The sequence below is a fragment of the Mustela nivalis genome (assembly GCF_964662115.1).
Source record: "Mustela nivalis genome assembly, chromosome: 6".
NCBI lineage: Eukaryota > Metazoa > Chordata > Mammalia > Carnivora > Mustelidae > Mustela > Mustela nivalis.
Window position 1 is genome coordinate 14849880 of NC_139025.1, and position 12172 is coordinate 14862051.

The window sequence follows — 12172 nt, forward strand, 5'->3', positions numbered from 1 at the left end:
GCTGTTTGAGAGAGGTGACTATATCGGCATGCACAGCTCAAAGGTTGAGATTACTGCATTTTGGGGAGGAAGCCCTTACACAATCAACTGCCGGTAATATATATTGGCCCTGGGACATTAGTCCCAGCATTAACATGGGTGGTGTCATTTGAAGTCTCAGGCCAAGAAGTTGCTAGACATTCATGAGATTACTTTGGGTCTTATGACTTCTCACGGGAAGAAGGAAGTCCTCCTCTCCTGGGTGGGGTAATATCTATAGAGATTACAACAAGGGACCGTATACTGTGGCAGTATATAGTGTCCCAAAGGAGCTACAGCTATTTGGAGATATCTTCATGAGCTAAAATTCTTTACAGTAGCTTCAAGGAACTGTGTGTAAAAGCTGTAGTTTGCAGATTACTTGAACAGGGCAAAGGACCCTGTGGACCCTCTAATTTATCTCCTACTTCCTAATTTTTTTTTAATATTTTATTTATTTGACAGAGATCACAAGTAGGCAGAGAGGCAGGCAGAGAGAGAGGGGGAAGCAGGCTCCCCATTGAGCAGAGAGCCCAATGTGGGATTCAATCCCAGGACTCAGGATCATGACCTGAGCCGAAGGCAGAGGCTTCAACCCACTGAGCCACCCAAGTGCCCCCGCCCTAATTCTTTTTTTTAAAAGATTTTGTTTATTTATTTGAGAGAGAAAAAAAGAGCATGAGCAAGTGGAGGGGCAGAAGGAGAAGAAGAGGGACAAGCAGACTCCTGGCTGAGTGGGGAGCCCAACTTTGTAGAGTGGGGAACTCCACATGGGACGCGATTCCAGGATCCCACGATCATGACCTGAGCCAAAGTCAGAGCTTACCCGCTAAGCCACCCAGAGGCCCCCACCTCCCAAATTCTAAATAACCTCTAGTGATATGGGCAGGTCACATTGGGAGGCCTGCTCTGACTTATATTTACAATGCATTATATTTAGAGCAGCCCACTGCCTCAGCAGGATCATTGTGATCCCTCTATCACATTTCAGAATCACTCTCTAAGGCTAACCCCCCTGAATGGCCTTTGCCCCGCATTGGGCAGTGTTGGGTTTTACCTAGTTTCTTGACATAATTTTTGCCCTTTGCCCCTAGATAGAGGGTGTGGTCGGTGACTCACCGGCTAGGTTCTCCCTGCCTGATTCCAGATGATTGGTCAACTCCCATCTCCTGTGGTTGCAGAGAGCCTGAGGACCAATGGAATGCCACAGAATCCTTCCACGGACCATATCCCAGGTCCTGAAGTAATTCTGGCAATATCTGTGAGCTTCTGTCCTGAGCTGCATTGTCCTTCCTTCAGCCTAGGGATCCATCCCCCTCTAGGCAAAGGAACAAAATTAACAGCCTTAAGGCCTGTCAGCCAGAGACCTGGATTCTGGGTCTTAGTTATAGATACAAAACAGCTGCCTTTTTTTTTTTTTTTTTAATTTTCTAAAAAATATCTTATTTATTTATTTGACAGAGATTACAAGTAGGCAGAGAGGCAGGCAGAGAGAGGAGGAAGCAGGCTCCCTGCTGAGCAGAGAGCCCGACGTGGGGCTCGATCCCAGGACGCTGGGATCATGACCTGAGCCGAAGGCAGAGGCTTTAGCCCACTGAGCCACCCAGGTGCCCCACAAAACAGCTACCTTAAATATGGAGCACAGGTAACAAATAAAGCCTGACTTCGTGGCCCATCTAGCTGTGGTTTCAAATGAGAGGCAAGACCAGGTCAGGGGTCTTGTGGACTGCATCATAGCGGTGAGCACCCCTTACCGCATTTATTGTAGGTATTGATGGATATGATACAAAGGAGGGGTCCAAAGCCTCACCACCCCCCCAACCTACAGTGTGGGCACGTTGGGTTCTCATAGTACATACTGTCTCCAGGAAGCAGAATAATGTTTGGAAGCCTGCATTCTTCCCTCCTCTGTGAAGTTTGAGAGCTACTAGAGATTTTTAACAGCTATGCGAAGAAGTGATAGGATTTGTCTAAACCCTGTCAAGGCAGTGAATTGAGGGCGACATACATCAAAACAGGAGACACACGCCAATCTCCTCAAACGAGCCCCATGTGCTCTTGCCATAACTGAGCATCAGTAAGAATCCATACAGAAAGGACAGGATTGATTACCCTACACCTCCACGTCCCCATCTTCCCCATCCTTTGTCTTCGGATGCGGCTGGAGGACTGTGAGCTCACTTTCCGTATTTGTACTTAACACTTGTTGGGAGTCAATTCTCGATAGGTCTATCACATTTCTGCATGCCTCATGAGCAGAGTCATGGAACGCCCTTTGGTTCAGACTATCTTTTTAAAGACCGTATGTTTCTCAAAGCAAAGTATAGGCATGCTTCTGTCCATTATTTAAGATCTGGTTCTCTGAGCTTTGGGGTTCCTCTCTTGGAATGGACCTCACTGTGTGTATGAGTGTTCATTGTCCCTCTTTGCATTGCCTTTGGGAATTGGGAATAGCAGGAAACCGGCACAAGAAAATGTCAATGCTCCTGCTGCAGCTGTTGCAGTGAGTAAAGCAGTCCTTTGTTTCTTACCCAGAAGTCTTGTGTGTTCTGCCAGCTTCCATGGAGCTGTGGCAGGCTAACGTGTTAGCTTGCAAGGAGGGTTAAATTTCAGAGCCTTCACAGTTCTTGACAACCTCTCACTTCTTTCTTATATGTCATACCCCTTGACCCACCAACCAATTCCCCTCACACCTGTGATCTTGAAAACCATCTTGGTAGTTTGGGCCAAAGGGAAACTACTCATAGAGTTCAGGACAGACCAAAGGATCAAATGAACAAGCAAGACTGAAGATAGGCAGAACTGAGATATCACGAAATTTGGTTTAAGCCGGAAATTAGAGGAGAATGATTCCAATTCCAGACTATTTATAGCTACATTTTTGGTTGTGTGTTCAGCTGACTGGCAAGCAATTCTTTTTTTTTTTAAGATTTTTATTTATTTAGTTGAGAGAGAGACAGTGAGAGAGAGCATGAGAAGCGAGAAGGTCAGAGGGAGAAGCAGACTCCCCATGGAGCTGGGAGCCCGATGCGGGACTCAATCCCGGGACTCCGGGACCGTGACCTGAGCCGGAAGGCAGTTGCCCAACCAACTAAGCCAACCAGGCGCCCCAGTGGCAAGCAATTCTAAACATGCTTAGAAGGACAAACTCCTTGGTTTTCTCATCTACGAAATGAGTTGGCTTGTATTCCCTCTGAGGTTCCTTCTTAGCTATAAAATGCGTGCTTTATGAATCTGTAACACATCTGTCCAGCATAAAAATTAGGCACTTGACTTAATTTAAAATAATGATTGCAAAGACGACTGTGATATTAATTGAAAGAAGATAGCAGTGCAGGTTAAGAACCCTGGGGGTGCCTGAGTGGCTCAGTCAGTTAAGCATCCAGTCTTGGTTTGGCTCAGGTCATGATCTTCCAATCAGGAGATTGAGTTCCTGCCCTGTGTGGGGCTGTGTGCTCAGAAGGGAGTTGGCTTCCCCTCTCCCTCTCCGTCTGTCTCTCCCTGTGCGCGTGGCGCATGGCGCATGGCCTTTCTCTCTCTCCCAGAAATAAATAAATCTTAAAAAATAAAAGGTAAAGAAGCCTGGATTCTAGACCGGGTCTGCTACCGCCTTGCTGTGTGATGTTGGACAAGTCACTCAACCCACCAGAAGGAGGCAAGCATGGGAAGACAGTTTTGGCAAAAGATGATTTTCGGTGGCTCAGGGATGTGGTGTGAAATTACACAGTGAGAATGTAAGTTTTCTTTCAGTTCTCTTTTTATTGTCCTGAGTATGCCAAAGAGACGGTCGCTTTTGAATGTCAGTGTGTCGTTGCAGCTTTGTAGTACCTGCTAATCTCCCTTTTTGGCAAAGAGAGAGAAGTCTAAAGCTTAGACACTGCACAGCCCGTGTCGGTAACAGGGCCTCGCTCCTGTTGCTACTTTGCTTATGTTTGTTTTGCCTTCCATTTATGGTAAATAATGCAAGTTTGCCATTTAAGGAAATGATACAGAGTTTCCTTTAAAAGTAAATTAATTAATGGGTCCTGGGTGGCTCAGTGGGTTGAGCCGCTGCCTTCGGCTCAGGTCATGATCTCAGGGTCCTGGGATCGAGTCCCGCATCGGGCTCTCTGCTCAGCAGGGAGCCTGCTTCCCTCTCTCTCTCTCTCTGCCTGCCTCTCCATCTACTTGTGATTTCTCTCTGTCAAATAAATAAATAAAATCTTTAAAAAAAAAAAGTAAATTAATTAATGAAAGTGTTCTGAAATTGGTTGTGGTAATGGTTGCCTACCTCTGTGACTACGCCAAATACATTGAATTGTACACTTGATGCGGGTGAATTAGATGACCTCTGGGTTGATATCTCAGAGCTCTTTTTACATTAATTAAAGCAAAACGGGAGGCATATTTAAGTAAACTGTTAAGCAAAAAACAGTAGAGGTGGGGAGTTGATATAGAAAAAGTTGTGCAGAGGATGTGGACTGAAGTTCGGGAAAACACTGCTGGGCTTTGGTAAGAACTACGCTTGCTAACAATGTGATCTTGGAGGAGTTTCTTAATCTTCCTGTGCCTCCTTCCTGGCCTACAAAATGGGAATAGGAGTACCTCCCTTGATTTGTTAAGAGGGAGAGAACATAGCACCTGAAACCCTGAGCCCGGGCCCAGCGCACAGACTTCTGGTAAAGGGGGTGGTTGACCGCTGACTGAGCTCTGCCCTTTCACGTGTTAACTCTCACCTTCGTACCCTAACCACATGTAGTAGGAACTGCCATTCTCATTCAGGAGCCCTGTGGCGTAGGTATCTTATCCTCAAGTTACAGAGGAGTGAGCTGAGGCTTAAGAAGGTTAGAGTCTTTTTTGTTTGTTTGTTTTTAAAGATTTTATTTATTTACTTGACAGACAGAGATCACAAGTAGGCAGAGAGGCAGGCAGAGAGAGAGGAGGAAGCAGGCTCCCTGCTGAGCAGAGAGCCTGATGCGGGGCCCGATCCCAGGACCCTGGGATCATGACCTGAGCCAAAGGCAGAGGCCCAACCCACTGAGCCACCCAGGTGCCCCAGGAAGGTTAGAGTCTTGCTTGGAGTCATACAACTAGTAAGTGGTTCCAGACGAGCTTCAAACCCTCCTCTCTGTGATGTCAGAGCACTGCCCTTTCCCCTTTACCACATTTCCCTGTACCTGCCAATCTTGAAGCTGGACCTGGTTAAATAGGATCCACCTAGGTCTAAATGGAGTGAGGTGGACATGGGAACTCTGCATCCCGGGTCATGCTGCCAGCCTGGGACAGAGATGGGGACCCTGGTTCCTGGTTCTGGTTTCCCATCATCTCCCGTTTCCTTGTCCAGTAGAAAATTCTCTTTCCTCATCCAGTTCTCCAGGGGCTGAAATTCTTTCTGGCCTCTTATTCCTGTTGCTGAGTCCCTACCACCTTGTGCTGGTCGGTCTTTCCTTCTTTCTAGATTATTGTTGGGGCACCTGGGTGGCTCAGTGGGTTGAGCCTCTGTCTTTGGCGCCAGTCGTGATCTCGGGGTCCTGGGTTGGAACCCTGCATCAGGCTCCCTGCTTGGCGGGGGGCCTGCTTCTCACTCTTTTCTTGCCTGCCTACTTGCGGTCTCTCTCTGTCAAATAAATAAATAAAATATTTTTTTTAAAAAGATTATTCTTTATCATTTTTAAGTAATTTCTCCACTCAATGTGGGGCTTGAACTCCCAACGCTAAGATCAAGAGTTGCATGTTCCACTGACTAGGCCAGCCAAGTGGCCCTGGACTCACTCTCTAGCATCCACTTCCCTGTTGAGATGATGGATAGTTGCCTAACATTGGACCAATGTTAACCATTTACCTTCTGAGGCTCACCCAGGTGCCTTGGTCCCTGCCAATCTTCTGAGTTGATAGTGACCTCCCCTCCAACAAAGTAATCCAACCTAGGGCATCGGGCTCCCTGCTGAGCTGGAAGCCTGCTTCTCCCTCCCCCTCTGCTGCTTCCCTGCTTGTGCTCTCCTTCACTCTCTCTGTCAAATAAATAAATAAAATCTCTCTCTTTTTTTTTTTTAAAGATTGTATTTATTTGGCAGACAGAGATCACAAATAGTCAGAGAGGCAGGCGGGGGGGGGGGGGGTGCAGAGAGCCCAATGCAGGGCTTGATCCCAGGACCTTGGTATTGTGACCTGAGCCGAAGGCAGAGGCTTTAACCCACTGAGCCACCCAGGTGCCCCTAAATAAATAAAATCTTAAAAAACAAAAACAAAAAAACCTGAGCTTTCTGAAGTGCAACCTGATTAAAATACTCTTCTGTTTATCCTTTAGAATCTCTCCATTGTCCTTTGGATAAAGTCTTGACCCCTTAGCATGGCTTTCAAAGACCTCTGTGAGCTGGTGTCTCCTCTACTCTTCAGCCTCTTCTCCCTCTGGTCTTTTTTCTACTTACTGTGAGACAGTCACGTCGGCACTAGTTATAGTCTTTGAGTGCCTCTAGATATCCTTGACATACAGTCGGCGCTCACCACATGGTAATTAAGTACCATGGCCTCTTGCCTCCTGGCTTCGCATGTGCCATTCTCCCAGTCTGGAATGCACTCCCACCCCCATTCTCCCACCCCCATTCTGACTGGCTCTTTTGAACTCTGCCTACAGGTCACCTCCTCAAAGAAGCCTTCCATGCCTTCTCAGTGTCAGGCGCGTCTTTAAGTGTCCTGACAGTATCCCGTGCTTTCTTCTAACATGATGCACAGGCCTTGGAGTCAAACTACTTGGATTTAAGTTCTAGGCATGCCACTCACGCCAGCTATGTGACCTTGGGCAAGTCACTTAACCTCTCTGTGCCTCCACTGCCTCACCGGTAAGATGGAAATAATGATAATACCTACTAATAGGATTTCAGTGAGGAGTACCTGAAACAATGCGTGGTTAATAGTGGCACATAGCGAGCCCTCGATAAATATTAGCTACTGTTATTTCAACATGCATCATAATCTATTATAAATACAAAGCCCCCTGCTTTGTGTTTCTCATTCTAAGCATCTTTTTTTTTTTTTTAAGATTTTATTTATTTATTTGACAGAGAGAAATCACAAGTAGGCAGAGAGGCAGGCAGAGAGAGAGAGAGGAGGAAGCAGGCTCCCTGCTGAACAGAGAGCCCGATACGGGACTCGATCCCAGGACCCTGAGATCATGACCTGAGCCGAAGGCAGCGGCTTAACCACTGAGCCACCCAGGCGCCCTCATTCTAAGCATCTTGAGGGCCCATAATGTATCTCACTCACCACTGAATCTCGGAGTGCCCAGCATAGAACCTGACACATACAGTACTCGAATCATAATGAATCAATATCTCGCTCCCTGGTTTATCTCAGATGACTTTACCTGACCCTGAAGCTCTTTTTGGATTCCTAAGACAGTTTTCCCTGCTCTGGATAAGCCAGAACCCAAATCTTATCTATGGTATTGTGATTTCAGATGAAAACAACTGGTGTCAGTACAAAGTAGAAATACTTCCAGGTCGTATGGAAGGAAAAGATCTCACACAGTTTGGCCTCCTTAGCGCCTCTACCTCCCTTGGTTCTAGTTTGTCATGACTGGGTGTAGGCAGCACCCAAACAGGACAGGTCCAGTCATCTCTTCGACAAGGGTTTGCTGGGCTATGCCTGTTGATTGTTGAGGATGCCAGGAAGGGTAGAGCATGAGCCTTGCTCCCAGGGAGCTTCCTCAGGGGGGCCAGGTCTAGATCTGGCTGGCCGGCAAGGAGATGGGCAGTTCCATTGCAAGGTACAACAGACAATGTCAGGATCTGACCTGGCCTCACTATTGGGAGCCTGGATGTGAATGCAGGTCTAGGGATTCTGGCTCCCAGGATTCAGTCCAAGGTTAGGACAGGGGTGAGCCACACTGAGAGAAAGCAGAACTGAGACTGGCAAAGGTCAGAATCCAGCAGGTTAAAGCCCAGCACCAGCATGGGGTCTGTTGTGTGCTGGGTCTTTCTTCTCCTCCTCCTTTTCTTTCTCCTTCCTCTCCTCCTTCTCTCCAGGGAGGAGACTGAGAGCAGAGAGAAAGCCAACAGGGGGTTTCCTGCTCCAGAAAGTAAGGGCAAATAAAGCAGCAACAGCAGCCACAAGCCAGTATTCGAAAGCAGCTTTGGGTCTGCTTGCTCAGGGAGGCAGGAAGGCGGTGGCTGCAGGGCTGGACAGCTGGGCCTGCTCCTGGGCCAGCTGTTGGCAGTATGATTAGCGAGACCCCGAGGACTGGCACAAGCCCAGGGGTCTGCTGCTAGACCAGCTGTGTGGCCTTGCCCAAGTCACTTCACCTCTTGGGCCTCCATCTAGAAAAGGAAGCCTGGGGAGCAACTGGCTGGCTCCGTCAGTGGAGCGTGCAGCTCTTGAGCTCAGGGTTGTGGTTTCTGGCCCCATGCTGGGTGCAGAGATGACCTAGAAATAAAATCTTTAAGGGGCGCCTAGGTGGCTCAGTAGGTTAAAGCTCTGGACTCCTGGTCTCCTCTCCGGTCACCGTCACTAGGTAGTGAGATCCAGCGCCTCCCCAGGCCCCACGATGGACTTGAGATTCTCTCTCTCTCCTTTTCCCTCTGCCCCTCCCCGCCTCCTCGCGCTCATGTTCTCTTTCTTTCTTTTTCTAAAAATAAATAAATAAATAGATAAATAAATAAATTTAGTTAAATCTTTAAAAAAAAGAGAGAGAAAGAAAAGAAAAGGAAGTTTGGGGTCAGTGCTAAAGGTTTCTCCCACCTTAAAATATGACGGTTTCTTTTTCAAAGCAGAAGATTTCAAAGACTCCACAGGATGGCAATAGTAATCTAGTCCATGATGATCAAAGAAAATGCAAAATGATTTTTAAAAAATGATCACTTTTGAATCCTAGAAAGGAATCTGCATTTTGTTAATCACAGGAACATCTACTGTCATTTATAAAAATAAGAGGAGCAACATCCTTTGAGGTTCAGAATCACAACCCCTGTGAAAAGCTCCTACCCACATTCAACCAGTTAGAGATTTTATTTTCCTCAGAAGTCACAGAACTTAGTGTCTTACACCTCCAGCTCGATACTGGAGCACTGGGCCAGTGTTTTTCACACTTTTAATTATTTTTTTTTAAAGATTTTATTTATTTATTTGACAGAGATCACAAGTAGGCAGAGAGAGAGGGGGAAACAGGCTCCCCGCCGAGCAGAGGATCCTACGTGGGGCTTGATCCCAGACCGTGAGATCATGACCTGAGCTGAAGGCAGAAGCTCAACCCACTCAGCCACCCAGGCGCCTCCACACTTTTAATTATTATACAGTCCACCAATGATGATACTACAATGGAACAAAATTTAAAGCAGAGGTGATCGGTGACATTTGTCACTTTTTGGCAGTCCGTCTTCAGATTGCCTTCCCAGCTTCGTGGAAGACTCCATCTTACGAGTTTTAGTAGAAGTTCAAGTCCACTGCTCACCTCTCACTATAGAGAGAGAAATCATAAGGCACTTGCTTCCCAGCTTCCTTCATTGGCAGGACTCAAATATGTCACCTGGGCTTGGCCCATCAGGAGCACCATCTGGATTCTGCACCACAGACCACAGAGAGAACCCCTTGGACAACCTTCTCTGGTAGAGGGTAGCAGCATCTGTGGCAGCCATGTCCAGATTCCAAGGTAGCAGCCTCAGCCCAGTCACCACTGTTCAGGCCCAGCCCTGACTGTGTCACAAGCCACCAGGGTTCTGAGGCCAGGGCAGGGCTCTGGAGAGCTTCTGCGCCACATTTTTGGCTGTGCTCCTGGCTGCTTCCGAGCACCCTTTGTTCTCATTCACGCACCGTGCCTGGTTCTCTGGCCTTCCCAGAGATTCCGTGGGCTACCCAAAATCCTTTCCACAAATTCCTCTTCAGCTTGACTCATCCAGAGCCAGTTCCTGATGTGCTTTTAAATCAAAGCCCTGGCTGATTCACAGTCTTAAGTCAGTTTGGGCATCCAGCTGCTTTCCTATTTTGCTTTGGTCACCCAGCTCTGAGAAAATTCTGATCATATGAATGGACAGTGTCTCAGTTCATCTGGGTTGCTATAACAAAATACTGAAGAGTGGGAGGCTTACAAACAACAGAAGTTTGTTTCTCACAGTTCTAGAGGCTGCAAGTCCAAGGTCAGGGGGGTCACGGTGCCAGCATGGTCAGGTGAGGGCTTTCTTCTGAGTAGCAGACTTCTCATCAGATCCTCATGTGACAGAAAGGGCTAGAGAGACCTGTGGGGCCTCTCTCATGAGGGTGTTAATCCCGATCACTGGGGCTCTGTCCTCATGACCGAATCACCTCCTAAAGTCCCCTACCTCCTAATACTATCACCTTGGGGATTAGGATTTCAACAGAGGAATTCTGGGAGAATGCAAACATTCAGACCATAGGAGATGGTTATGAGTAATAATGATAGACACCAGTACATAACACCCACTACGTGGCAGGCCCTATCCCACACACTTTACATATATTAACACACTTAACAAACCTTTGAGGTAGCCCCACCGTTAACATTCCCCTATTACAAGTGGAAAACTGAGGTAAAAAGGAATGGAATAAAAAATCTGCCCTAAGTCAAGGCATTAAATCCAAGCAGTCCTACGTGAAGGTCTGTGCTCATAACTCCTGCTAGCAAATTTTTTTTCCCCCAGTTTGTCTTTGAGATTACAGTAGTCTTCAATTACATCAGTCTAGAAGCTAGAAAGAATGGTATAAATTTTTGTTTCAAAGTTGAATGAGTAACAATCAAAATATCCAACAACTGCTCTTTATTCTCATCATAAACATAGAAGCCAGGCAATAAACAAGTAAAACTTACAACAAGTACTAAACAAACAAGACAGTTTCATTGCTTCATCTGCACTAGGCTAAGCCTGGTGGTTTACGGAGCCCAGGGCACCCCATGCAGGAAGCACTCTGCTCTTCGTGAGCAGACGTGCCCAGGCTGGTGCAGCGCGGAACCTCACGAAGCACACCCACAATCCGTGCCAGCCTGGGCTCATTGATGCCAGAAGGAGCTTGAGCGCAAAACGGAGTTTATAGAAAAATACTATACTGATGAAGGTCTGTCACAGGGGTCTAGGAGTCAGCCAAAAGATCTCCCAGGAGGCAAAGCTATGACAGTTTGAGGAACAAAATAAAGTAGCATTTGATTATGGCCAAAGGGGATGCCTGGGTGGCTCAGTCACTTGAGCATTTGCCTTCATCTCAGGTCATGATCCCAGGGTCCTGAGATGGAGTCCCTTGTTGGGCTACTTGCTCAGTGGGGAACCTGATTCTACGTCTGCCTGCCGCTCCCCCTGCTTGTGCTTTCTCTCTCTCTGACAAATAGATAAATAAAATCTTTAAAACTATATATAGATTATCACCCAAAGTATAAAGTAAATATCTGTGAGTCCATACTTATATACATATACAAACAAACTTGACAGTGAGGGAAATCTGACAGACACTGCTTGAGCTGGATGGTCAAGATCCACACCAATAATCATGACCATGTATGTAGTCTGTATCTTTGTACACTATGTATGATGTGACGATAATGGCACTTTCTTTCTTTTTCCTTTTTTTTAAGATTTTTTTTATTTGACAGACAGAGAGCACAAGTAAGCAGAGAGGCAGACAGACAGAAAGGGAGAAGCAGGCTCCCTGCCGAGCAGAGAGCCCGATGCGGGGCTTGATCCCAGGACCCCAGGATCGTGACCTGAGCCGAAGGCAGAGGCTTTAACCCACTGAGTCACCCGGGCGCCCCGAAAACGGCACTTTCTATCTGTGATCTTCCTCCCCCAAACCTACAATCCCAGTCTAACTTACGAGAAAAGCACAAGACAAATCCCCAAAGAAAACTGTCCTACAAAATTCCTACAAAACTCAACCAGTGGGGCGCCTGGGTGGCTCAGTGGGTTAAGTCACTGCCTTCAGCTCAGGTCATGATCTCAGGGTCCTGGGATCGAGTCCTGAATCGGGCTCTCTGCTCAGCAAGGGGCCTGCTTCCCTCTCTCTCTGCCTGCCTCTCTGCCTACTTGTGATCTCTGTCTGTCAAATAAATGAATAAATAAAATCTTAAAAAAAACCCGCCAAACTCAACCAGTACTCACAAGATCATCAATAAGAAAAGTCTGAGCAACTCTCACAACCAAGAGGAACCCCAGAAGACATGGCTTCTTTAATATAAAGA